The following is a 27275-nucleotide window of genomic DNA, read 5'->3' as shown; positions in this document are numbered from 1 at the left end:
ACAAACAATAAACTCAAGGGGATGTCATTCTAGACGTCCCCTGAACTAGGTCGACATGTTTCGCGTCATGTGGTCCCAGAGGCTCCAGTGACGCTTCATCAGGACCAAAAATACAAAAAGTTAGTCAGCTCTTCTCCTACATCCTAAACATGTAACAATGCACAAGTTCTAAAAAAAGAGAGGGATATCAGCCGGTCACTTACATTGCAGTAAACAAGCTAAGTCGTGGTCAGGTCGCCCTGGAAAAAGAAATAAATAATAAAACATAACACCACAATGAACCCAACAGTGGTCACAAGTGTCAACATGCAAGCAAATGTATCATAAAAATATATATTGTGGTGGAAAAGAGGGGGGAAAAAAACCAACAAAGCACATGAGCTTACCGCCCCCAAGTTAGGATCAGGCTCCTTGGTAAGTGCGTTCACAGGACGCGGACAATTACTAGATGTAGTATACAAAGGAAATAAAAATAGAATAGAAACATCCACAAATGAAAATCAGTCAGGTGATCAGTTCACAACATCCATAATTTTGGTAAAACACAGGTCAGAACCCCTTCTATTGTAAAGAGAAAGTCTGTTACCCAAACGATCTAAACGGAAATTACTGTTATAAAACCTCATGTAAAATACTGAGATGGTAATCATAAATTGTAAGAAAAACCCGTTCTTGAAATAACTGGCACGGTCATAGTGCCATTAGTGTGTCGTTACAAGCTAATGGTCTCCTCATAAGAACCGTTATCGCCGGGGATCAGTCACCATCCCGTCGCCTGCCCTTAAAAAAGGGCGCGCGGGCATTACACTTACTTGTGTCAGCGTCGGTCCAGACTCAGGACCTACCCTCCGTGAACGCCAAACCGCAAAGACAACGTGGTAGGCGTACGCGGAGCGTTATCAAAGCCACAGCGACCCGGAAGTGTATCCGTGGTCATGGCAACGTTACGTGAGAACGCTTCCCGATACGAAGTACTCGGGCGCGTTCACCAGTTGTAAAAGGCATTGATAAAAATCAAGATCAAGGAAGGACTCTGAAGTCGGCCATATTGGTAGAGTCCAATTCAAATCGACCACTCATAAACTAGAGTGTATAAACAAAGAATAGACTCAAGAAGTTGCCCGAGTTAGTAAAGACAGATGCCAATAAAAGGCTCATGTGTCAACAGTCAATATAAAAGACAAGATAAGTGTAGATATTGAACTGGTGGAACATTTGTCCATACTCTTGGATAACAGGGCTCTGGGGTCATGTCAGTCAGATACATTATTTTTTTAAGTTTGTTTTTGAAAATAAAAAAAAATGGACAAATTTAACAGCCGGCTGTCATGCGTGGTGGCGACATTAACAGGAATTCTATGCTGTTGTTTCCTGCCAATGCATAAGAGATGTCTCAATTTGGCAGGCAGAGCAAAGACAGGGTAGCAGACATAGAGCTGTGACGGCATTGATTTAGGCGGTCATGTTGAGTTGGCTGTCACTGATCATTCCAAGGTTCTTCACATGGGTCCAAGTTCAGCTGCCCACCTAGTGGAGTCCCACGGTTTTGAGGTGATGTAGTTCTTCCTGAAAATTGAGAATTCTGTCTTGTAGGTGTTCTGTTTAAGACAATTAGTCTTAATCCATTTGGTGACTTCGGTCATGCAGGCGCTAAATTTGGTCTGAGTCTTTTCTGGGGGGAGGAGAGGATCAACTGAGTGTCATCGGCGTAGGATACAGCTGATGTTTGTGAGTGTTGAAGAGGGTCGGGTTTAGCAATGATCCTTGTGTTATGAGGTCGCTGCCGTCAGACCAGTAGCGAGGTAGGCTGACTTTTGGGTTCTTCTTTATGGGAGTGCCGCTCCCCGGATTTGAATGTCCTGTAGACACTGTATGGGGTTTAAGTGGGATACCGTGCTGAATTCCATGGAGAGGTCCAGGGTGGATAAGGGCTGACCATGCAGATGTCGTCTATTGCAGCAACGAGGGCTAGCATAACAAATAACATATGGTAAACGCGTCAGGTCAGCAATTCTCTCTGCCAAAGTGTACAGGGCACTCTAAAGACACAAAAAGTGATGAGAGAACTACATGAAAATAGTCTAAACTACTATCGATCACTCTGGGTGGCATTCCAACAACTACTTTTTTCAACCACTGTGGCACTTTAAACAGAGGCTCACCTTATGCAAATCAGTACTGACCCCACTCCTTGTGGGACCAGCCCATCCGAACCTATTGGATAAGACCTCCCTCCAAAAGGGCACACAAGCAACCCCAGACTGGTTTCGGCCTTATTAGTCCTCATCAGTAAGAGATTCTGTGGTAGAGCAAAAATGGATCCAACATCTGGGCATACCTCAAGCCACTCAGGGTTTTCCATAATACACACAAAACGTAATGGAAGGCATGCTTGCAAATAGTCTAAACCACTGGCAATTGTTTTGGGTAGCATTTGTAGGAGGCTGGCCTGTAGTGCGTACCTATGGTACTTAAACCTTATACCAGGTCTAGTTATCCCTTATTAGTGTAGTGTAGGCAGTGTCTAGAAGCCAGGCTCTCTATAGATTGCTGTGGATGAGCAACCAAAGCTTATCTAGGAGACATGCAAAGCTCATGCAATACCACTGTAGTCACACTTAGTACTCACACACATGAAAGAAACACTCAGGCCCATATTTATACTGTTTTAGTGCAGCATTTGCATCATATTTTGACGTAAAAATTGTGCCAACTTACAAAATACAATTATATTTTGTAAGTTTGCTCCGCTTTTCCGTCAAAATTGACGCAAATGCAGTGCTAAAAAGTGTAAATGTGGGCCTCAGTGTTATAAAAATAAAGGTACTTTATGTTGGTGACACAAATACCAAAAATACCATAAAGACTATAGTCCCTTAGGAGGTAAGTAATACAAATTAAATACCCTAGTAGGCAGAATAGGCATAAACGCAGTTAGAAAACAGTGCAATTAGTGAAAATCACAGTAGTTATAAATGGGCCTAGGGGGCGCACAAACCATATACCAAGAAAGTAGAATGCAAAGGTTAGTCCCCCACCCAGGCAAGTGTAGTGTGTAGAGGGGCGCTGGGAGTACTAGAAAAGCCCAAAGGTAAGTACCACAACCCACCCTAGCGACCAGGAAAACAGGAGTAAATCACAGTAAGCTTCCCAGAACACAGACAGAGAAGTAAAGAACTATGCAAAACCCAGAAGAGGCTGCAAGACACCAACAGTGGATTCCTGGACAAGAAGACCTGTGGAAGAAGGGGACCAAGCCAAAAAGCACAGAAGAGTCCAGGAAGGGCAGGAGCCCCTACCCTCCATGATGAAGGTGCAAGAAGTGAGCCACCGGTGAGGGAGAAGAGTCAGCACTGCACCCAAGAAGACGAAATTGGGTTCCTGGAGGGTGCAGGTGATGTCCCACGATGGATGGAGGATTGCAGTCGGCTTTGCATCATCAGAGTCCGCCAACAAACCTTGGCACACACAAAGCTCGCGGTTAGCGAAAAGTGGTGCTGCCGGGGACCAGGAAGGACCAGGTGGACTCTACCCAGATGAGGGAGTCAGAGGGGGCCCTCAGCAACACACAGAGCTCCCAGAAGACCAGGAAGTGCTCACAGGAGTCACACAGGACGGGGACACAAAGGTTCCAGAAGAGGCTCATGCAGCACTACGAAAAAGGCTCCCACACCGCCGGAGAACCACTCAGGGAGCTGTGTGTTGCAGGATAGAGTGCTGGGGGCTGGAGCTTCAAGATGCTTGGAGGAAGGACACCAAAAAGACTTGGCAGCTGCAAATGACATGGTGCACGGGGTACTGTCCTGCGTGGGGAGGCAAGGGCTTACCTCCACCAAAGTTGGACAGTTGGAAGAGAGAACTGTTGGTACCACTTCAGTCTACCACCTGTGATGCAGGATCCACACAGCTCAGCAAGAGAGGGGATCCACACAGCCGGTCGTTGTTGCAGTTGGTGCATGCAGAAGCAGAGCAGTGACTCCTTCACCCCAAGGGAGATTCCTCCGCTCTACTGATGCAGGCTGAAGATGGGCTGTCCTCAGAAGATGCACGACTGAATAAATGTTGCAGTTACTGGAAGGAGCCGGAGTTACAATGTTGCAGAAGGTGTCTTGCTTCTTTGTTACAGCTTGTGGGGTCCTGAAGAGTCCAGATGCAGTTTATTTGCTGAGAAGTCGAAGTAGAGGATGCAGAGGATTCCTGTTGGAGTCTTGCAATCTGAATCTGAGGAACCACCCAAAGGAGAAACCCTAAATAGCCCTGAAAGGGGGATTTGTCACCTAGCTGAGTGACCACCTATCAGGAGGGGGCTCTGATGTAACCTGCTGGCACTGGCCACTCAGATGCTCCCAGAGTTCCCTGCCAACCTTAAATCCAAGATGGCAAAACCCAGGGACCCTCTGGAGGTGCTCTAAGCACCATACCTGGGGTGGTGATGGACAGGGGAGTTGTCACTCCCTTTACGTTTGTCCAGATTCGTGCCAGAGCATGGACGGGGGTCCCAGAACCAGTGTAGACTGGTTTATGCATGGAGGGCACCAAATGTGCCCTTCAAAGCATTTCCAGTGGCTCGGGGAGGCTACTCCTACCAAGCCTTTAACACCTATTTCCAACGGGAGAGGGTGTAGCACCTCTCTTCTCCCAAAGGAAATCCTTTGTTCTGCCTTCCTGGGCTCGAGCTTCTCAAGCAACAGGAGGGCAGAAGCCTGTCTGGAGGGTGGAAACAGCTTGCCTGGAAACCTTAAGGTTGAAATGGCAATTCTGGGGTCCGCTAAGGAACCCCCAGAAGCATGAAATCATACAACCAATGCTTGCAAAAGCCTAGGAGTATGATTCCAACATGTTTGATACCAAACATGCCTATGTTCGGAGTTACCATTATGTAGCTGGACATAGGTAGTGATCTATGTCCAGCACACAAGCAAAATGGTGTCCCTGCACTCACAAAGTCTGGGAAAATGGACCTGGAATTCGTGTGGGCACCTCTGATAGTGCAGGGGTGCCCTCACACACAGATACTGTGCACCCTGCCCTCTGGGCTAGAAGGCCTGCCATAGGAATGACTTATAAGTGACCTGGTGTAGTGAAAGATGGCAGTGAAAGGGTGCATGCACCTTTTCATGCAGGCTGCAATGACAGTCCTGCAGAAGCCTTTGCATGGGCTACCTATGGGTGGCAAAATATATGCTGCAGCCCATAGGATCCACTGGAACCCCAATGCCCTGGGTACCTAGGAACCATATACTAGGGTCTTATAAGGGGGTACCAGTATGCCAATTGTGAAATACAGAGTTTTGGGAGAGAGAGTATAATCACTGGGGTCCTGGTTAGCAGGATCCCATTGAACACAGCCAAGTACACTGACATCAGACAGAAAATAGGGGGTAACCATGCCAAGAAAGAGGGTACTTTCCTACACAACCCCCTCTGCCCCCAAACGAGGGACAAGAAGGCTAACCTTGCCCAGATGAGTCATCCTTGTCTAAGTGGAAATATCTGGAGAGTCCATCTGCATTGGAGTGGGTACTCCCAGGTCTATGTTCCACTGTGAAGTCCATACCCTGTAGGGAAATGGACCACCTCAACAATTTTGGGTTTTCTCCTTTCATCTGCTTGAGCCATAAGAGAGGTTTGTGGTCTGTCTGAACAATGAAGTGAGTACCAAAGAGGTATGGTCTCAACTTCTTCAAGGCCCTGACTTCAGCAAAGGCCTCCCTCTCTATGGCTGACCAACGCTTTTCTCTGGGGATCAACCTTCTGCAAAAAAAAGCTACTGGTTAATCCTGGCCTTCTGCATTCAGTTGTGAGAGAACTGTCCCAACCCCTACCTCTGAAGCATCAGTCTGAACTATGAACTTCTTGGAGTAGTTTGGGCTCTTCAGAACACGTGCAGAGCACATGGCCTGTCTGAGTTCCTCAAAAGCTTTCGGACAGCTGGCTGTCCATAATACCTTTTTAGGTATTTTCGTGGAGGAGAGGCCATTAAGCGGGGCAACAATACAGCCATAGTGCTTAATAAATCTCCTGGAATACCAAGGGATTGACGCCTAAAGGACACACTGCACCCGCAGCCCCCAGGCCTTGGAGAACCTGACCCCCATACAGCATCTGCCAGCAGACGGCCCTCTTCACTGCCCAGCTGGTGGTTTACCTGAGAAGCCCCCCTGGAACTCATCTGCAGCCTCATAGTGACCCTGGGTTCCCTTCATAGAGTTGCAATGAAAACCCAATGCCCTGTTTGCACCCTGCACCCAGCTGCCCTAGTGCCACTCAGGGTGTGTGTTTGATGCCTCTTGAATCCCCCTGGTCTGCCCTCCGAGTCGCGGGTACTTACCTGCTGGCTGACCAGATTCTGAGAACCCCCTGTCTCCATAGGAGCCCACATTAATTTGGTGCCTCTTTGCACCTGACCGCCCCGTGTTGCTGGTGGAGGGTGTTTGGGGTTAAGTTGAACCCCCATTGACGGACTATCTAAAACCCAGAGATAGGAACTGTAAGTTGAATGCTTATCTATAAAACTGCCCAATCTTTTCTTCCCCCCAGGTACTGTTGAAAATTGCAGTGTTCACTTTAAAAATAGGTTTTTGCCATTTTAAAGAAAACAATATACATTGTTGATTCCATTCAAAGTCCTGATTATATCTATGCAAAGAACTTACCTACAAACTGAATCTTGTGGTTCTAGAAATAAAGTTACAAAACATATTTTTCTATATCAAATCCTATCGGTCTGGAGTTAGTTAGGTCATTGAGTGTATGCTTCTTCTATTGCTTGTGTGTGTACAACAGATGCTTAACACTCCCCTCTGATAACTTCTCGACCACACTACCACAAATAGAGCATTGGTATTATCTGTTTCAGCCTCTGTCAAGCTTCTGGGGAACCCCTGGACTCTGTGCACACTATGGCCCTCATTATGACATTGGTGGTAAAAACCGCCTATCACCGCAGCGACAGCTGCCAAAAGACTGTTGCTGCAGCTACCTGCCGTCTGCTATATTATGACCGCAGCTGGATCTCGGCCACAAGAAGGGCGGAAATCTGGCTGTGGCCATACTGGCGTATAGTGGTAAGGTGGTGCTGTTACCACCAGCAACGCAACGCCAGTAGACCGCCACCAGCTGTATTCTGAAAAATAGTATGGCTTGGCGGTGTTCTGTTGGCAGGCACCCCCTGGATCCAGGTAAGTCTGGTCTCTGACAGGGTAGGGGGTGAGGGGTGTTGTGTGGGTGTGTGCATGTATGTGTGAGTGTGTGCGTGAATGTGTGTGTGAATGTATGGATGTGTGTGTATGTATAGAAATCAGAATGCGTGTCTGCGTGTATGTTTTGAAGTGTGTGCAGATGTGTGTGTGATTGGATGTATGCATGCGTGCATATATATGTGAATGAGTGTGTGTCTGCATGTGTGTGTGTGTGTGCATTGGGGCATGGTTGTAGGGGTGTGGGGGTGTTTGGAGAGGTAAGGGGGTGGGGGAGGTGTTTGGAGGGTTGTGGGGTTGGGGGAATCCTATCAGTGACAGGTAAAGAATTCCCTGTCACTGATAGGGCCTACTGCCATTACGAACGCCACAAAAACCATGGCGGTAGGTGGGGTCATAATCCCGCAGGCGGCACAATGGCGGCCTCCGGGCTGGAGATGGTTATCTCCAGCCCGGCGGCTGCTCCTGCCATGGTGGTCAGAGTGGTATATTGGCGGGTTGGCTTCAGCCAACCCGCCATTGTCATAATGTGGTGGTAAGTACCGCCAGCCTGTTGGCGGGACTACTGCCACATTAACGCCGACCGCTGTGGTCATAAAGATCCCCTATATCTCATTTTGATATAGTTTATACAGAGCCAGCTTCCTACACCTGCTTTTTGCAGAGCCTCTAAAACATTCCAAATTGGTCATCCCAGGTGGAGCTAAAGACAGCTATATGATCTAGGTATTTTCCACTGAAGGCTTCCAAACCTAGGAGGACTCTGTTCACCAACCTTTGAAAGGTGCAGTCTTCAGACCAAAGGGCATTACTGTGAATTGGTAGTGCCCACTAATGGTTCAAAATGCTGTCTTTGGTTTAGCATCTTCTTTTAACTTAATCTGCCAATAGCCTGCACTAAGATCAAAAGTGCTAAGTTACTTGGCAGATACCAGTGTATCTATGAGCTCATCTGCTCTGGGGATTGGATGAGCATCTGTTTGGTTACTGTATTGAGCCCTCTACTCTATAGTCAAAACAAAACCTCTTCTCTCTTTTCCCATTCTGAGCAATGGTTTTGGGACCAGCACCACTGGGCGAGACAAGGGGGGCTATCTGAGTGCTCAATAACTCCCAGGTCAAGCATCTTTTGTACCTCTCCTTTGATGCAGTCCCGTACATGATCAGGTTACCTGTAGATTTTACTCTTCACAGGCAGAATGTCCCCTGTATCATTGGTGGGTTCACACCATGTGGTTTAATCAGGAGTAAAGGAAAAGAGTTCTGAGAACTGTCCCATGAGATTTCTGCAGTCTTCTTTTTGAGAATGAGAAAGGCAATCTGCTGAGACAACCCCCTCCACTGAACCATCAGCTGCAACATTTGAAAAGAGGTCAGGAAGAGGGTCACTCTCATCTTCCTGTCCCTCATCAGTGGCCATGAGCAGGGTTAAGTCAGCCCTGTCATAGTAGGGCTCTAGGCGGTTCACATGAAGTACTCAGAGAGGACTTCTTGGAGTGCCAAGGTCTACTACATAAGTGACCTCACCCTTTTTTTCTACTATTATGTGTGGTCCACTTCATTTGTCTTAGAGTGCTCTTGATGCCACTGGCTCCAGGACCCACACATTCTGCCCTGGGTGGTACACAGTCAGGGCAGCATTCTGGTTATGCCATTGCTTCTGCATGTCTTGGTTTGCCTGAAGGTTCTTACTGGCCTTCTTCATGTACTCAGCCATCCTTGATCTGAGGCCAAGTACATAATCCACTATATCTTGTTTAGGGGGCTTCAGGGGTTGTTCCCAACCCTCCTTCACAAGTGCAAGTGGACCCCTAACACAGTGGCCATAGAGGAGTTTAAAGGGGCTGTAGCTCACTCCCTTTTGGGGCACCTCCCTGTAGGCAAAGAGGAGGCATGGTAACAGGAGATCCCATCTCCTCCTTAGTTTTTCAGAGAGTCCCATTATCAGTCCTTTGAGTGTTTTATTAAAACGCTCAACCAACCCATTTGTTTGGGGATGGTAAGGTATGGTGAATTTGTATGTTACCAACACAAAAGGATGATGGATGGATTGCTGAACAATGCAAACACTCACCCCCAGTCACAGATCTGGGTTTAATCCATCGTTCTTTTGCTCACCATGCCACCCCAGTTTGGACCCAGCCATATGCAAATCAGTCTTGACCCTGTGCCTCATGGGAACAGTCCAGCCCGAACTGCCAAGCCAGGTCCTCACTGGTCCGGAAGCAAGCACCCTGGGACCGGTTTCAGGGTTTCACCCCTCATCAGCCAGGCTAGCTTGAATCCAGGGGCACAGTGAGCAAGGGACCCACGTCTGGGCATACCCTTCCCACTTGGGGCAACTTTAGCAACACAAAAGGATGATGGACGGAGTGCTGAACAATGCAAACACTCACCCCCAGTCACAGATCTGGGTTTAATCCATCGTTCTTTTGCTCACCATGCCACCCCAGTTTGGACCCAGCCATATGCAAATCAGTCTTGACCCTGTGCCTCATGGGAACAGTCCAGCCCGAACTGCCAAGCCAGGTTTTCACGGGAACGGAAGCAAGCATCCTGGGACCGGTATCAGGGTTTCACCCCTCATCAGCCAGGCGAGCTTGAATCCAGTGGCACAGTGAGCAAGGGACCCACGTCTGGGCATACCCTTCCCACTTGGGGCAACTTTAGCAACACAAAAGGATGATGGACGGAGTGCTGAACAATGCAAACACTCACCCCCAGTCACAGATCTGGGTTTAATCCATCGTTCTTTTGCTCACCATGCCACCCCAGTTTGGACCCAGCCATATGCAAATCAGTCTTGACCCTGTGCCTCATGGGAACAGTCCAGCCCGAACTGCCAAGCCAGGTCCTCACTGGACCGGAAGCAAGCACCCTGGGACCAATCAGGGTTTTACCCGCCATCAGCCAGGCTAGCTTGAATCCAGTGGCACAGTGAGCAAGGGACCCACGTCTGGGCATACCCTTCCCACTTGGGGCAACTTTAGCAACACAAAAGGATGATGAACAGAGTGCTGAACAATGCAAACACTCACCCCCAGTCACAGATCTGGGTTTAATCCATTGTTCTTTTGCTCACCATGCCACCCCAGTTTGGACCCAGCCATATGCAAATCAGTCTTGACCCTGTGCCTCATGGGAACAGTCCAGCCCGAACTGCCAAGCCAGGTCCTCACTGGTCCGGAAGCAAGCACCCTGGGACCGGTTTCAGGGTTTCACCCCTCATCAACCAGGCTAGCTTGAATCCAGTGGCACAGTGAGCAAGGGACCCACGTCTGGGCATACCCTTCCCACTTGGGGCAACTTTAGCAACACAAAAGGATGATGGACGGAGTGCTAAACAATGCAAACACTCACCCCCAGTCACAGATCTGGGTTTAATCCATCGTTCTTTTGCTCACCATGCCACCACAGTTTGGACCCAGCCATATGCAAATCAGTCTTGACCCTGTGCCTCATGGGAACAGTCCAGCCCGAACTGCCAAGCCAGGTCCTCACGGGACCGGAAGCAAGCATCCTGGGACCGGTATCAGGGTTTCATCCCTCATCAGCCAGGCTAGCTTGAATCCAGTGGCACAGTGAACAAGGGACCCACGTCTGGGCATACCCTTCCCACTTGGGGCAACTTTAGCAACACAAAAGGATGATGGATGGAGTGCTGAACAATGCAAACACTCACCCCCAGTCACAGATCTGGGTTTAATCCATTGTTCTTTTGCTCACCATGCCACCCCAGTTTGGACCCAGCCATATGCAAATCAGTCTTGACCCTGTGCCTCATGGGAACAGTCCAGCCCGAACTGCCAAGCCAGGTCCTCACTGGACCGGAAGCAAGCATCCTGGGGGTGAATGTTTGACAATGTTCAGCATTCCGTCCATCACTTGTTGTTTTTGCATTTTTCGCCCTAAGTGGGAAGGGTATGGCCAGACGTGGGTCCCGTGCTTCCCATGCCACTGGATTCAAGCTAGCCTGGCTGATGAGGGGTGAAACCCCGAAACCGGTCCCAGGATGCTTGTTTCCAGTCCAGGGAAGACCTGGCCTAGCAGTTCGGGCTGGACTGTTCCCATGGGGAACAGGGTCAAGACTGATTTGCATATGGCTGGGTCCAAACTGGAATGGCATGGGCAGCAAAAAACCTATGGATTAAACCCAGATCTGTGACTGGGGGTGAATGTTTGACAATGTTCAGCATTCCGTCTAGCCTGGCTGATGAGGGGTGAAACCCCGAAACCGGCCCCAGGATGCTTGTTTCCAGTCCAGGGAAGACCTGGCCTAGCAGTTCGGGCTGGACTGTTCCCATGGGGAACAGGGTCAAGACTGATTTGCATATGGCTGGGTCCAAACTGGAATGGCATGGGCAGCAAAAAAACGATGGATTAAACCCAGATCTGTGACTGGGGGTGAATGTTTGACAATGTTCAGCATTCCGTCCATCACTTGTTGTTTTTGAATTTGTATGTTACACCACAGTCTTTCCACATTGATTTTAAGTATGCAGACATGAAGTTGCTACCTCTGTCTGATACAACCTTGTTTGGGAAACCCACCCTGAAAAAGATTCCCAGTAGGGCCTTTGCCACTGCAGTAGCTGTAGTGGTCCTAAGAGGTATGGCTTCTGGAAACATGGTGTCATGGTCCACCACCACCAGTATAAACCTGTTTCCAGAAGCTGTGGGAAGGTCAAGGGGGCCAACAATGTCAACCCCTATCCTTCCAAAGCCCCTCTTAATCGACTGGCAGTGGGATTAAGGGAGCCTTTGGAGTGCCACCTGTCTTGCCACTGGCTTGACAGGTGACACAGGAGCGACAAAACTCCTTGGTGTCTTCTAACATGTGGGGCCAGTGAAAGTGAGGGACCAGGCTGTCCCAAGTTTTACTTTGCTCCTGGTGACCAGCAAGGGGAATGTCATGGCTAAGGACAACAAAAACTCTCTGTATTGCAGAGGTTTGACCAATCTTCTGGTGGCACCAGGCTTGGGTTCTCTTGGCTCTGAATACATGAGGTTGTTTGCCCAGTACACTCTGTGGGTCCACTGACATCCCCTGTTTATTCTTTGACAGCTTGCTGTCTCAAACGCTCAAGTGTGGGGCACGTTTGCTGAACCACACTTAACTCCTCCCTGGCAGGCCCCCCTGCACCTAAGAGTTCAGCTGTGTCAGCTTGAAGCTCTTCAGGTGTAGGTTCTGTCCAAGGAGTTGATTCTTCCTCCTCAAAGGTGGAATAATCAGTGGAGTGAGGGGTAAGGGATAATTTCTTACCCTTCCTAGCCCTGCTTTTGGGAAGCTCTTGGTCCATAGTTTCAGGATCCAAGTTTCCCTGATCTCTTTGCTTCTTGGCCGGAGCCCTTATTTAAACAAAGATATGCCCAGGAATGCCCAACATGGCAGCATGGGCCTCCAACTCTACTTCCGCCCAAGCTGAAGTCTCCAAGTTATTCCCTAGTAGACACTCTACAGGTAGGTCTGTGGACACTACAACCTTTTTAGGACCAATACTACCCTCTACAGTTGAGATCAACAACTGCCATGGGGTGGCTCACAGTATTGTTATGGGCGTCAGTTACTTGGTACTGGTGACCAAGTAGGTGTTGCTCAGGGGCCAACAGTTTTTCAGTCACCATGGTGACATTGGCACCTGTGTCCCTGTAGGCCTCAACCTGAACACCTTTTATTAGGGGTTATTGCTTGTACTTATCTAGATTAAGGGGACAAGCAACAAGGGTGGCAAGGTCAATGCCACAATTAGAGACTATAACAGCCTCAATGGTTTCCCTAACTAAACCAACCCCCACTACATTTCCCAGAGTTATCCCTGCTATACCCTTGGATTGACTATTGGTGGTATTAGTTTTCCCACCACCATTGCTATTGCTAGGGGCGCTAGTTGTAGCAGTGGGGGTAGTGGTGGTGGGAGGTTTGGTGCTTTTCTTAGGGCAAGAGCTGTCTCATGCCCTTTGGCCTTTGTTTTTACAAATATAGCACCAAGGCCCACCCCCAGAAGAGTTTTGTGGGCCCGATGAAGACTCTTTTTTTATCTTTGTCCCCACCTTTATCACTAGACTTACCATCCTTCTTCTTGTTCTTGTCGCCCTCTGTATGAGCTTTTCTGCCCACTCTTGTTCTAACCCTTTTGTCTGCCTTCTTTCCCAACTCTTGGGGAGATGTCAGATCTGAGTCTACTAAGTACTGGTGCAACACGTCAGACACACAATTATTCAAAATATGCTCTCTCAGTAATAGATTGTACAAGCCTTCATAGTCTGACACTTTGCTGCCATGTAACCAGCCTTCTAAAGCTTTAACAGAACAGTCCACAAAGTCAACCCAATTATGTGAGGCCTCTTTTCTGGTCTCTCTGAACTTAATCCTATTTTGCTCAGTTGTGTGACCAAAACCATCTGAGTGTTTTTTTAAGTATGTTGTAGTTGTCTACATCCTCATCTCTGACAGTCAGAAGTCTATCCCTCCCCTTGTCAGAGAAGGACAACCAGAGAATAGCAGCCCACTGCTTTTGAGGGACCCTCTGAACTTGACAGGCCCCCTCAAGTGCAGCAAACCACCTGCGAATGCCACCCCCACCTTGTATGGGAGAACACTTGTGTGCATGTTTCTGGAATCCAAGGAGTCCTCCCTGACTTTGTAATCCCTGAAACTTGAGCTGTTGCTGCTGCCACCATGGGGTGCTAACCCCAACCTCTGCCTCTCTCTCTCCACTGCCAAGGCCTCCCTATCTAGGGTTAGCTGTTGCTGCTGCAGCCTCTGCCTGGCCTCCTCCAGTCTCAGTTTCCTGAGCTCTATCTATAGAGTCATCCCTTGGAGTTATGCAGTGTGACCCCTCAGACACTGAAGTGACATGAGAGTGGGCAGAAGGGGATCTTTCCCTAGTCTTAGGGACCCTGGCTATCTTTACTCTGGGTGTAAAGGGAGCCCTACCTGTGTGTCTTCCCCTCCCACTACCAGCTACACTACTTGGTCTGCTAGGAACTGCAAGACCCTTTGAAGAACCCGCCCCTGGGCCTAGAATATAATTTTGTAACTCAGTGGGGTTAGAGTCTCATTCTTCCTCCTCCTCCTCCTGGCTACCAGCATGATCATGGTCATCCTGAAGGAGAAGGCCCAAGAGCAGACTCTTCTTAGGGTTCTTCCCCATGTCTAGTTTCCTGTCTGAACATAGCCCCTTCAATTCCTTGAAGGTCAACCCGTCATAAGGAGAGTCCATGACCGCAAAGCTTGGTCCAGCTGTATACATGGAGTGTGTTAGGATGGTATAGGGTGCACTTAACCTACCTAACCCCTAGACTCTCAGAAAGAAGTTTAGAGCAAGGGCTATGCCTATACCTTAGCTTGCCTAAACTTTATAGACTGGATTCCTGCACTAGGCACTATGTATGTCTCTAGGTAAGGAGTGGTCTTTCCTGTGGAAAGCACCAGGTGACAGCGTGATAGGGCAATTGCAAGTACTTATCCCACCGCTACCACCAATGTAGGAGGCGGGCCTGGTGTGTAGTGGGTACTTATGGTATTTATACCTTATAGCAGGTCCAGTTATCCCTTATTAGTGTATTGTAGGCAGTGTCTAGAAGCTAGGCTCTCTAGAAGTAGCTATGGATGAGCAGCCAAGGCTTACCTAGTAGACTTGCAAAGCTCATGCAATACCACTGTACTCAAACGTAGTACTCACACACATGAAAGAAACACTCAGTGTTACAAAAATAAAGGTACTTTGTTTTGGTGACACAAATGCCAAAAATACCATAGAGATTATACTCTCTTAGGAGGTAAGTAATACACAAATTATATACACTACTATGCAGAAATAGGCATACACACAGTTAGAAAACAGTGCAATTAGTGAAAATCTCAACAGTTAGAAATGGGCCTGGGGAGCACAAACCATATACTAAGAAAGTGGAATGCGAAAGTTGGTCCCCCACCTAGGCTAGAGCAGTGTGTAGAGGGGAGCTGGGAATACTAGAAAAGCCCAAACGTAAGTACCACAACTCACCCCAGCGACCAGGAAAACAGGAGTAAATCACAGTAAGTTTCCCAGAACACACACAGAGAAGTAAACAAGAACTATTCAAAACCCAGAAGAGACTGCAAGACACCAACAATGGTTTCCTGGACAAGAAGACCTTTGGAAGAAGGGGACCAAGTCCAAGAAGCACCGAAGAGTTCAAGAAGGGTAGGAGTCCCTGCCCACCGGGATGAAGGTGCAAGAAGTGAACCACCGGTGAGGAAGAAGAGTCAGCACTGCACCCAAGAAGATGAAGTCAGGTTCCTGGAGGGTGCAGGTCATGTCCCACGCAAGATGGAGGATTGCAGTCGGGTTTGCGTTCTCGGAATCCGCCAACAAGGCTTGGCACACACAAAGCTCGCAGTTATCGGAAGGTGGCGCTGCTGGGGACCAGGAAGGACCAGGTGGACTCTACCCAGGAGGGGAAGCCAGGGGTGGGCCCTCAGCAACACAGAGAGCCCACAGAAGACCAGGCAGCACTCACAGGTGTACCACAGGACAGGGACATGAAAGTTGCAGAAGAGGCCCATGCAGCACTACGAAAAAGGCTCACACACCGCCGGACAACCACTCAGGGAGCTGTGCGTCACAGGATAGAGTGCTGGGGACTGGAGCTTCAAGATGTATGAAGATCTTGGAGGAAGGATGCAGTTGCAACTCATGTGGTGCACAGGGGTACTGTCCTGTGTGGGGAGGCAAGGGCTTACCTCCACCAAAGTTGGACAGTTGGAAGAGAGGACTGTTGGGACCACTGCAGTCTACCACTCGTAAAGCAGGATCCACGCAGTTCAACAGGAGAGAGGATCCACGCAGCCAGTCATCGTCATAGTTGGTGCCTGCAGAAGCAGGGGAGTGACTCCTTCACTCCAAGGGAGATTCCTTGGCTCTTCTGATGCAGGCTTAAGCCAGGCTGTCCTCAGAGGATGCATGACTGGGGAAATGTTGCAGTTGCTGGAGGGAAACGAAGCTACAATGTTGTAGAAGGCGTCTTGCTTCTTTGTTGCAGCTTGTGGGGTCCTGAAGAGTTCAGATGCAGCTTCTTTGGTGAGAAGTTGAAGTGGAAGATGCAGAGGATTCCTGTTGGAGTCTTGCAATCTGAATCTGAGGAACCACCCAAAGGAGAGACCCTAAATATCCCTGAAAGGGGGATTGGTCACCTAGCTGAGTGACCACCTATCAGGAGGGGGCTCTGACATCACCTGTTGGCACTGGCCACTCAGATGTTCCCAGAGTTCCCTGCCAACCTTAAATCCAAGATGGCAAAACACAGGAACCCTCTGGAAGAACTCTAAGCACCACTCCTGGGGTGGTGATGGACAGGGGAGTGGTCAATCTCCTTTCCCTTGTCCAGCTTCGTGCCAGAGCATGGACTGGGGTTCCTGAACCGGTGTAGACTGGTTTATGCACAGAGGGCACCAATTGTGCCCTTCAAAACATTTCCAGTAGCTTGAGGAGGCTACACCTCTGAAGCCTGTAACATCTATTTCCAAAAGGAGAGGGTGTAATACCCCTTTCCCAAAGGAAATCCTTTGTTCTGCCTTCCTGGGCTCGAGCTTCTTAAGCAACAGGAGAGCAGAAACCTGTCTGGCGGGTGGCAACAGCTTGAACTGCCTGGAAACCCTCAGAAGGCTGAAATGGCCTGGCGGGGAAAACATGATAAGGCCGGCGGGTTTTCCAGGGGGTTGGCAGTCGATGAGAAGACCGCCAGCATGAACACGGCGGCAAATCCCGTCGTGTTCAAAATGAGGGCCAAAGTTTGGGAAAATGGGCCTGGAGATCGTAGGGGCACCTCTTCTAGTGCAGGGGTGCCCTCACACACAGGTACTTTGCACCCTGCCCTCTGGGCCAGAAGGCCTGCCATAGGAGTGACTTATAAGTGACTTGGTGTAGTGAAAAATGTCAGTGAAAGGGTGGTTTCACGTTTCGACGCAGGCTGCAATGGCAGTCCTGCAGAAGCCTCTGCATGGACTCCCTATAGGTGGCAAAATTTATACTGAAGCCTATAGGGATCCCCTGAAACTCCAATGCCCTGGGTACCTAGGTACCATATACTCTGGACTTATAAGGAGGCACCAGTGTGCCAATTGTGGGTTAAATACAGAGTTTTGGGAGATAGAGCATAATCACTGGGGTCCTGGTTTGCAGGATTCCAGTCAACACAGTCAAGCACACTGACATCAGGCAGAAAAAGGGGGTAACCATGCCAAGAAAGAGGGTACTTTCATACAGCATTCCAGCCCATTGTTTTTCACCCAATGTGTCATGTCTGCACCGAGCTGAAGGCTTCACTCATTGGGTGGGGGGAAGGGGTTAGGTGCAGGACTTGACACAATGCCAGGGCTTTCACCCAACTCCACATCATGCTGACAACAGGAGTGGGGGGGGGGGGAGCACCTGTGGGAGGCTGGGTGCAAAGCCTGGCCACATCTCACCTCCAGATAAGCGCTGATGATCAGAGGTAGAGTGAGGCAGTTTTTTCTGTTAATCTGCCAAGGCATAAGCTCGTATTTTGGTGTAGGTTTTTTTAAATGTATTTTTGTTTGGTTGCATCTGTATTTATGCCTTGGGTGAAAGCCTGATGTGAGTGGAATGGAGTGTAACCATACATGCAGCCCCGATAATATATGGTGAAGGTTATACTAAATATTTTAAGTTAAGTGTTGTAATGTCATTCAAAGTCCCTAAACTGTGGTATGACCTGCTGCTACACATAAAAGACCCCTCCTCACTTCTCGAATTCTGCAAGAAGCTGAAGACCTGGCTTTTCGAGTAGCCCCACTAGGCCGCACGTTTGGCTACACACGGACCTGCTCAGCGCTAGAATACCGTAGTGCACGATACAAATCTGCATAACACAAGGTAGTGTAATTGCATTTATAAAGAGCTTCTTACTCTGCCCTGTCTGACTCCGCCCCCTTGCTTCCTTGCTCCCTAGAACTCCCTTGCTCCCACCCCCATTTATATCCACCTAGAAGTCTCCCTAGTTTAGGGTTCCTGCAGTTGTTGTTTTCCAATTCCAGCACTGCTTGCATTTATTTTTTTCATTTAGGGTGTATACATTATTTTATATACAGTTACTTGAAGGGGCTAGACCTACAAAATAGTTACTAGATATTTTAATGTTTTTGGCAACATCTTTGATCCCACCCCTGAACTCCTTGCCCCCTCGCCCCCTTGGCAATCACGATCACAGTTCGTGTACTTTTTATGCATTTCATCCGCTGTCAGAGTGGCATTTTCGGAATTTTAAAATCATTTTTTACTTCATCAATAAGCCCTTGCAGGTTTTCATATACACAGCGCATTTCCCTGAGGTGGCCACTGGAGGGTGCCAGAGCGCCACACAACGCAGCTGAGTCTGGGAAGGTTGCAACTGGCGCCCTGGAGACTGCCCCCCCCTACTGCTTCACCTTGACTGATGAAGTGTTGCTGGCCTAGATTTAAGAGGTGGGAGCACATCTCTCTTGCATATCACTCAGATTCCAGTCTCCCTACAGCGCAACACATGATGTGCTCGCCACCCCCCTCAGAGAAAGTGGAGCGTCTTGTAAACCCTGATGAGGTTTTAAAAATGCAACCTCCCTTCCCTGGCCTCCCGGTTGGAGACACTGGTGTCCAATAAAATGAGTGGGAGTCGATGGATTTCAGGTTTACAACGCTGACTGCGTGCTGCTGGTGGTGTCTGCGAGTCCAAACCCCAGCCCCTCCACCCCAGGAGCGTTCAGAGCTGTGTCTGCTGAACTCTGGCCTACAGCAAGTCAGATTTAAATTCAGGGGCCTATTTACAAGACCCATGCGCCGCCCATGCGTCACTTTTTGTTACACACACCAGCGGTGCATAGGGCAGGCCCATATCTGACATATCGCAGAAAGGCCACTTTGCATGGCTTTTCGTGGCCTTGTAGATATGGCGTAAGGCAACAGAGCGCACGTTGCTGTGTTACTTCACACTGCTTCAGGGAGGCATACTATCGGCTCCGGGGTGGGTGTTTCCACGCAACACCCATGGATTTTGACGCATTCCCAGATTTACAAGACTCTGTAAACCTAGGAATGCGTAAAACTGTACGCCTCCCTGGGGCAAGCGCAACGAGGAGAAATATATTCATTTCCTTGGTTTTTCCTCTATGTGTGCTGCATTATGCAGCGCACATAGAAAGAGGAAAACACCTCTTTGGATTGTTTTTATGAAGGAAGGTGCCCCTTCCTGCACAAAAACAATCCTGCATGCAACGCAAACACCCTTGCACAATGGTGCCTGGGTTGGCGCCAGGCAGCAATTTGTGCGCCTGTGCAGGGGGAAAGGACAAAAATGCACTGTATCTTGTAAATACGGTGCATTTCTGCCCTTTCCCTGTGGCGCAACGGTGCCCTGCGCCACGGAGCTTGTAAATATGCCCCTCAGTCTTGCCCAGCACTGACCAATGTGATGGGAAAGCGCCAGGCTTGGACTGGTCACATGGCAATAATAATAATTTATGGTATATATCATGGGTACTCGCAAACATTTTCCCAGGGGCCAAAAAGTTTGGTCTGTGACGTTCCTGGGGGCCACATAGATGCCAGGGCAGTGGCAGTCGGGTGGGTGGCTGGGGGGATTGGTGGCAAGGTAGATGTTGGAGAAGCAAATTATATACATCTAGTGGCTGAAATAAACAATGGGAACCCAGAAAACCTGGAACTAATCCCGGCTTACCCACTTTTCCAAATTGTGTGATCCTAGGCAATTGTTTAATCTCACTTTGCCTACTTTTTCTGCATTATCACATTTAAGATGACCTCGAAATACATGATTCATGGTGTGCGCTGAACAAAACCTGCTTCTACGTTTGATTTATTAAAGTGTAATGTTGTTCATGTATGATAGGAACCCAGGCCACCCATAAAGTGCACATACCAAGTGACTTGTCTCTTTAATTTACTATTGGTGGTGTTCTCAGGGTAAGGGAAATAAATATTATTTCCAACTTTATGTTTGAAAACTGTCACTTTTAAATGGATACATCTCAATGCACTGATAAAATAAATTGTACTAAAGCGAAAATGTTCTGCATGTTAACTAAATACACTTTTTTAATTTTGAAGAGGCTGTCTTAGTTTTACACTTGTGTTGCAAGTTGTCTTTAAAAATGAAGGTGTTTCTAAAGTTAAGTGCAGGAGTCCCTAGTTACTTCCTTTCTTTAACACCAATGACCTTGAAATAAATGATTGTGCGTGTATTCCATATTTTTATTGTTAGTGCAGAGTAGAGCAAACAGCTGCCCAGTGCTCCTGTTGCTGGAAGGGCCGCATGTAAAGGTCTGAGGGGCTGCATGAGGCCCGCGGGCCGTACTTTGAGTATCCATGGTATATATCATTGCTTTATGCAGAGTTTTCAGTGGGATGAAAAAGGTGGGGGAGGGGGTCTCTAGAAGGAGTGTGGCCTTAGAATTGTAACCAGGAATCCTTTCAAAGAGGTGTGGCCTATGTAATTAAGGGTGTAGCTTAGTGTCCACTAAAATCCTGTGTTTGACACAGGGTGCCACTTGGGCAGCATTTGGGGGCCTCTCTCTGAGTTTTCCTGTATTGCGTCCAGCAGTCATGCAGTAACCAAGAGTTACTCTTTCACTGTCTTTCTTCAGTTCTTGCTACCTCTATTCTTCAACCTCTTTTACTTTGTAATCCGCTTCTCTGTCTGTCTCACTTGAACATCTCTCTCTCTGGACCTCCTTCTCCACTCCAACTCACCCCTCAATCCCAGCGCCCTTTCTCCACCTCCCTCTTTATAGATCTCTCTAACTCTTCCTCACAGCTCTGTCTTCCTCTCCTCACCTCACTTTCTCTGCTTCATATATGTCTCATCTCCCTGTTTTTCCTCTACACCACATATTTTTCAATCCTTCACCGTTCTCTCTACTTGGCTGTCTCCCTGCACTCTCTTTATCTGACACGTGTTTCTACCAGTGGCGTAGCGTGGGTTGTCAGCACCCGGGGCAAGGCAAGTAATTTGCGCCCCCTAACCCGTGGATTTTAGCACTCGAGTCCCCCCCCAAGATGTTGCGCCCGGTGCGGCCGGCCCCCCCTGCACCCCCCATGCTACGCCACTGGTTTCTACGCCTCTTCTCATTTTGATCCCTCTCTACCTTGCATCTTTATTTTTTCTCGAATCTCTCTATTTGTATTTCCCTACCCGTTGGTGACATCTCTCTCATTCACCTCTCTTTCCACATTACGTCTGTCTTCACCTCATCTCCTTGGAGTACTGTACCCCCTAGTACTGTACCCCCTCCATATTTCCTTTTCCATGGCTCTGTCTCTGTACCGCACTCAAAACCCTCATCTGTTTCTCTACTTTGCTTTCTCATCCTAGATCTTCCTTTTCCTGCCTCTGTTTACTTTTCCTTCTGGTTACCTCTTCTTTATAGACATTATTTATATACCAAGTTACCCTTAGCATGTTCTTACTACATTGAGAATGTCAAGCTTGGTCGACACTAAACTCTGCAGAAAATGCTGTTGTTGCAAGTAAAAATGTAAATCCATGCTCAAAGGGAAATGGCTTAATCAATGCTTGCTGAAGCTTTCTTTTGTTTTGGTACTATTTGGCTGGTGGACCCCAGGCAGCTTGGGCTTTCAGCTATTTGTTGTGTGCCCCAGCTTCTGAAGGTTTAACTTGTTATTCAATGCTGTTTAGCATCACTGGCTCTTGAATGAGCCGAAAAGGGGTAATTTAGTTTACATTTGTTCCAAACAGGGAGGCCCAATATATATCTTGCCCAGAGTCACACAACTCTTTAAGATACCATAGAAATGAGTGATACAATAATTTACGTTCAATCCAAATTAAACAACATGCACTTGACTTCAAAGAAGTTTGCCGAGGATGCTTGGAAAACAAAGGGACATATTTAAAGGCCCCTACCACCACTTTAGCACTGCCAGAGCGTGATTTTTTTTTTACGCTAAGCGGCGATAAGGTGGCTTTCTCCACACGCTATATTTACAAAGTGGCGCAATGCATGCGTTGCAACACTTTGTAACCCCTTGACCCACATTATGCCTGCGCCAAGCATAATGTACGCAATGGGGGCATTCCCCCATTATGGGGGCTGAAAAAAATGGTGCAAAGAAATATAGAAGATTCCTTTGTGGCATTTATTTGGCATTTTTAACGCCTGCACAGAGCAAAAATGCACAGACCTAAAATGAGGCTCCCATTGTTTTCAATGGACCTCTAGGTGCTTTGCAGGATTAGCATAAAAAATGTTGACGCTAATCCGGCAATGCGACAAACTAGTGTCAGAAAGGTTGATGCTAGTTCACTAACTACCACCATGATGTTAAATACGGCGCACACATGGTGGCGTTAGGGGGGCGCTAAGGGGCTCAAGGAAAGGGACGGTGCACTGGGTGCATCGCCATTTTTCTTAAATATGTCCCAATGTTTTTTATCCTCTCAAAATGGCTGCCGGGATGTGTGAGACAATGTAGGTCTTTTAAAGTACACAAAAGAATGGTTTCTGGTTTCTATAGTTTTAATGTGGCAGGCCTCCACTAAGGGTTTTGCCTATGAATTTTAAAAGCCTCCATCATTGCACGGTTTTGCCAATGCTTGTTCACTCTGTAACCTAGAAATGAAATGTACCCCGAAACATCAAGGCAGCACAACACTCGAGTTATTGAAGGCACGTGTGAGGACACCACAATACAACGACTCTTGCTCAAGCGCCTTTAAAAGCAGGCCCAAGTGTTTCAAGGCGCATGCACACAGGCGCTGAAATATTTACACAGATTGGAAGTTTATAGGCCAATTGGGCCCCTCCAGGTGCTTCGGCTCTTTTATAGGGATTTTTTCAGTGTGAGAACAGGATATGGAGGAAGCCAAGGGGGTTTACGGGAAATTGAAGCAATGTTTTGACTGAAATGAACGCACTCTGATCGCCATGATGGGGGGTGCTCAGAGTCGCTGTGAGTTAAGTCGCAGATTCGTTCTCTCCTTCGCCTTGTAATAAGGTGCCTTTGTTAGCTTGGGGTAGCTCCAACCTGCTTTTGGCCTAGTTTTTCAATTTTGTGAACGTTTTTGGGTGAACGTAGGAAGGGGTGGACTGTGGTGGGAGTTGCAGTCTTCCGTGACCCCATGTTGTTGAGTACATTCTCCTCCTGGACGTGGATGTGTGTTTATCAGAGGGCCCTCTGCAAGCCTGCTAAAAGGCAGGGCTTTAAATGGAAGTATAGAACTGCAGGTACTTACTACTTACAGTACTTGTTTGCTGCTGAAAAGTGCCAGTACTCTCCCATTAAATATATTGCAGCGGTGCTGAGAACTGCAGGTACTCTCCCATTAAATATATTGCAGCAGTGCTGAGAAGTGCAGGTACTCTCCCATTAAATATATTGCAGCGGTGCTGAGAAGTGCAGGTACTCTCCCATTAAATATTTTGCAGCAGTGCTGAGAAGTGCAGGTATTCCCCATTAAAATATATTGCAGCAGTGCTGAGAAGTGCAGGTACCCTCCCATTAAATATATTGCAGCAGTGCTGAGAAGTGCAGGTACTCTCCCATTAAATATATTGCAGCAGTGCTGAGAAGTGCAGGTACTCCCCCTTTAAATATATTGCAGCAGTGCTGAGAAGTGCAGGTACTCTCCCATTAAATATATATTGCAGCAGTGCTGAGAAGTGCAGGTACTCTCCCATTAAATATATTGCAGCGGTGGTGAGAAGTGCAGGTATTCTCCCAGTAAATATATTGCAGCAGTGCTGAGAAGTGCAGGTACTCTCCCATTAAATATATTGCAGCAGTGGTGAGAAGTGCAGGTACTCTCCCATTAAATATATTGCAGCAGTGCTGAGAAGTGCAGGTACTCCCCCTTTAAATATATTGCAGCAGTGCTGAGAAGTGCAGGTACTCTCCCATTAAATATATATTGCAGCAGTGCTGAGAAGTGCAGGTACTCTCCCATTAAATATATTGCAGCGGTGGTGAGAAGTGCAGGTATTCTCCCAGTAAATATATTGCAGCAGTGCTGAGAAGTGCAGGTACTCTCCCATTAAATATATTGCAGCAGTGGTGAGAAGTGCAGGTACTCTCCCATTAAATATATTGCAGCAGTGCTGAGAAGTGCAGGTACTCTCCCATTAAATAAATTGCAGCAATGCTGAGAAGTGCAAGTATTCTCCCATTAAATATACTGCAGCGGTGCTGAGAAGTGCAGGTACTCTCCCATTAAATATACTGCAGCAGTGCTGAGACGTGCAGGTACTCTCCCAATAAATATATTGCAGCGGTGCTGAGAAGTGCAGGTGCTCTCCCATTAAATATATTGCAGCGGTGCCGAGACGTGCAGGTACTCTCCCAATAAATATATTGCAGCGGTGCTGAGAAGTGCAGGTACTCTCTCATTAAATATATTGCAGCAGTGCTGAGAAGTGCAGGTACTCTCCCATTATATATATTGCAGCAGTGCTGAGAAGTCCAGGTACTCTCCCATTAAATAAATTGCAGCAATGCTGAGAAGTGCAAGTATTCTCCCATTAAATATATTGCAGCGATGCCGAGAAGTGCTAAAAGTTGCAGACAGCTGGAGACCAACACCCCGGGCTAAAATGCCAGGGTACCAGAGGCATCACTCACCATTTCTATCCTGGTGACATCACAAGATTGACTGCCTCTAGTCCCAATTTCAGAAGGGTAAGGAGGGGAGATCACAGAAAGAAAGCAGGGTTGTGGGAGGCCTTAAAACATCCTCTTCTTCTTCAGAATAAATAAACCTCTTCTTGATTAATTATGAATCTATATATTTGAGTTAAGTGCATATACAGCCAGCCCAAGGAGCAGGCCATCGCCAGCTGCTGTTTTCCCTTCACATTCCATCCCCACATTCTAATTGTCATGGCAGCATGGTACCGTGACTACCATGCCCACACATACAAACTTACAATATACAACAGCCACTATCTGGAAGGCCCTTGACACTTGAGGTTGCAAGGTGAGGGCCAGGGATGGAGAAGGCCAAGCCAGGGCAGATGCTGCTACTCCCGGCTACCCTTCATTGATGTCCATGACCCAAGCCACGACGTACAAACTAAGTGGTAGCGCAGTCTTTCGTTTCAACTGTAATCTTTGGGAAAGTCAGTGCTTGGTGTGTATGGGTGGAAAGTCAGTGCTTGGCGTGTATGAGTAGAAAGTCAGTGTTTGGCCTGTATGGGTGGAAAGTCAGTGCTTGGCGTGTATGAGTAGAAAGTCAGTGTTTGGCCTGTATGAGTAGAAAGTCAGCGTTTGGCCTGTATGGGTGGAAAGTCAGTGTTTGGCCTGTATGGGTGGAAAGTCAATGTTTGGCCTGTATGAGTAGAAAGTCAGTGTTTGGCCTGTATGGGTGGAAAGTCAGTGTTTGGCCTGTATGGGTGGAAAGTCAATGTTTGGCCTGTACGAGTAGAAAGTCAGCGTTTGGCCTGTATGAGTTGAAAGTCAGAGTTTGGCCTGTATGAGTTGAAAGTCAGTGTTTGGCCTGTATGGGTGGCCTGTATGGGTGGAAAGTCAGTGTTTGGCCTGTATGGGTGGAAAGTCAGTGTTTGGCCTGTATGGGTAGAAAGTCAGTGTTTGGCCTTTATGGGTAGAAAGTCAGTGTTTGGCCTGTATGGGTAGAAAGTCAGTGCTTGGCGTGTATGAGTAGAAACGTAGTGTTTGGCCTGTATGAGTAGAAAGTCAGTGTTTGGCCTTTATGGGTAGAAAGTCAGTGTTTGGCCTGTATGAGTAGAAAGTCAGTGTTTGGCCTGTATGAGTAGAAAGTCAGTGCTCAGCATGCATGTGTAGAAAGTCAGTGTTTGGACTGTATGACTAGAAAGTCAGTGTTCGGCCTGTATGGGTAGAAAGTCAGTGTTTGGCCTGTATGAGTAGAAAGTCAGTGCTCAGCATGCATGTGTAGAAAGTCAGTGTTTGGACTGTATGACTAGAAAGTCAGTGTTCGGCCTGTATGGGTAGAAAGTCAGTGTTTGGCCTGTATGGGAGGAAAACCAGAATTTGGTCTCTATGAGTGGAAAGTCAGTGCTCGGCGTGCATGAGTAGAAAGTCAGTGTTCGGTCTGTATGGGTAGAAAGTCAGAGATTGGTCTGTATTAGTAGATGAGTTGCAGAAACAATGTGAACAACTGGTAACTAGTGTGGAATGGAATGTTAAGCACTACTGCGGTTAACATCCCATTCCATTATGCTGCAGCATTCTGTGCCATTACAGGCGAGGACCAACTCTATGCAAACCAGACTTGACCCTATCTGAAAAGGAGCAGTGAGTGCAGCCCAAGTTGTCAGGCCATGTCCTGACATTGCTAAGACTCGCCCCTGCTTCAACAGGCCACAGTCATCACTCAGATGTCCTTTCTGGCCTAAATGGGGAGATGCAGCTTGGGTCCCTTTAGCAGAGCAAACTTGAGGTCCACATTTATGAATCCTCAGAAGTTTTGTTTTAACCAGTGCGGTACCCTTTGTGGCACAGCCATGTCCAGGCGTGGGTTCTCTAGCTCTTTGGGCCTATGGACTTAGGCTGCATCTCCCCAGCGGGACCCAATAAGGTAATAATGTGTCGACAGATGCCGAGGAGCTGTGACCTAAAAGTTCTTTCAGACTTGATCTTATTCGCATTCTTACTCCATGAGTAGGTAGCAATTTAAAGAGGAGAGGACTGTGTTTTGAAAGATGGGTTAGGGTGCTGCTCCTGCTGGATATACCACACAGGGAGGGCCCAGTGTTCTTTGTTTCCATTTATGGTGGTACAGTCTCTGTGAGCCCCTTTGTGGGCATGTGCTACTTAGCCAGGCGCGGCTCCTCCGCTAAGGCAGTGAAGCGTCACCCCCTGCCAGCAGCTGCAAACCTTTTAATACAAAACGATAATAAACTATGTTTATCGTTTTGTATTAAAAGGTGCGGGCTGCAGGCTGTGACGAGCATTGAGGGGAGTGCACTGTGCACTCCCCTCAATGCGCATGTATGTTTGGCTGGCTGCCTCGTGCCGGCCAAACACACACATGCGCAGTAGGCTCTCTCTAGCCCGGCACTGTGCTGCCGGGCTGGAGAAGGCATGC

The sequence above is a fragment of the Pleurodeles waltl genome, chromosome 8, assembly GCF_031143425.1.
Source record: "Pleurodeles waltl isolate 20211129_DDA chromosome 8, aPleWal1.hap1.20221129, whole genome shotgun sequence".
Lineage (NCBI taxonomy): Eukaryota > Metazoa > Chordata > Amphibia > Caudata > Salamandridae > Pleurodeles > Pleurodeles waltl.
The sequence above is the reverse complement of the archived record's forward strand: the minus strand, read 5'-3'. Positions refer to the sequence as shown.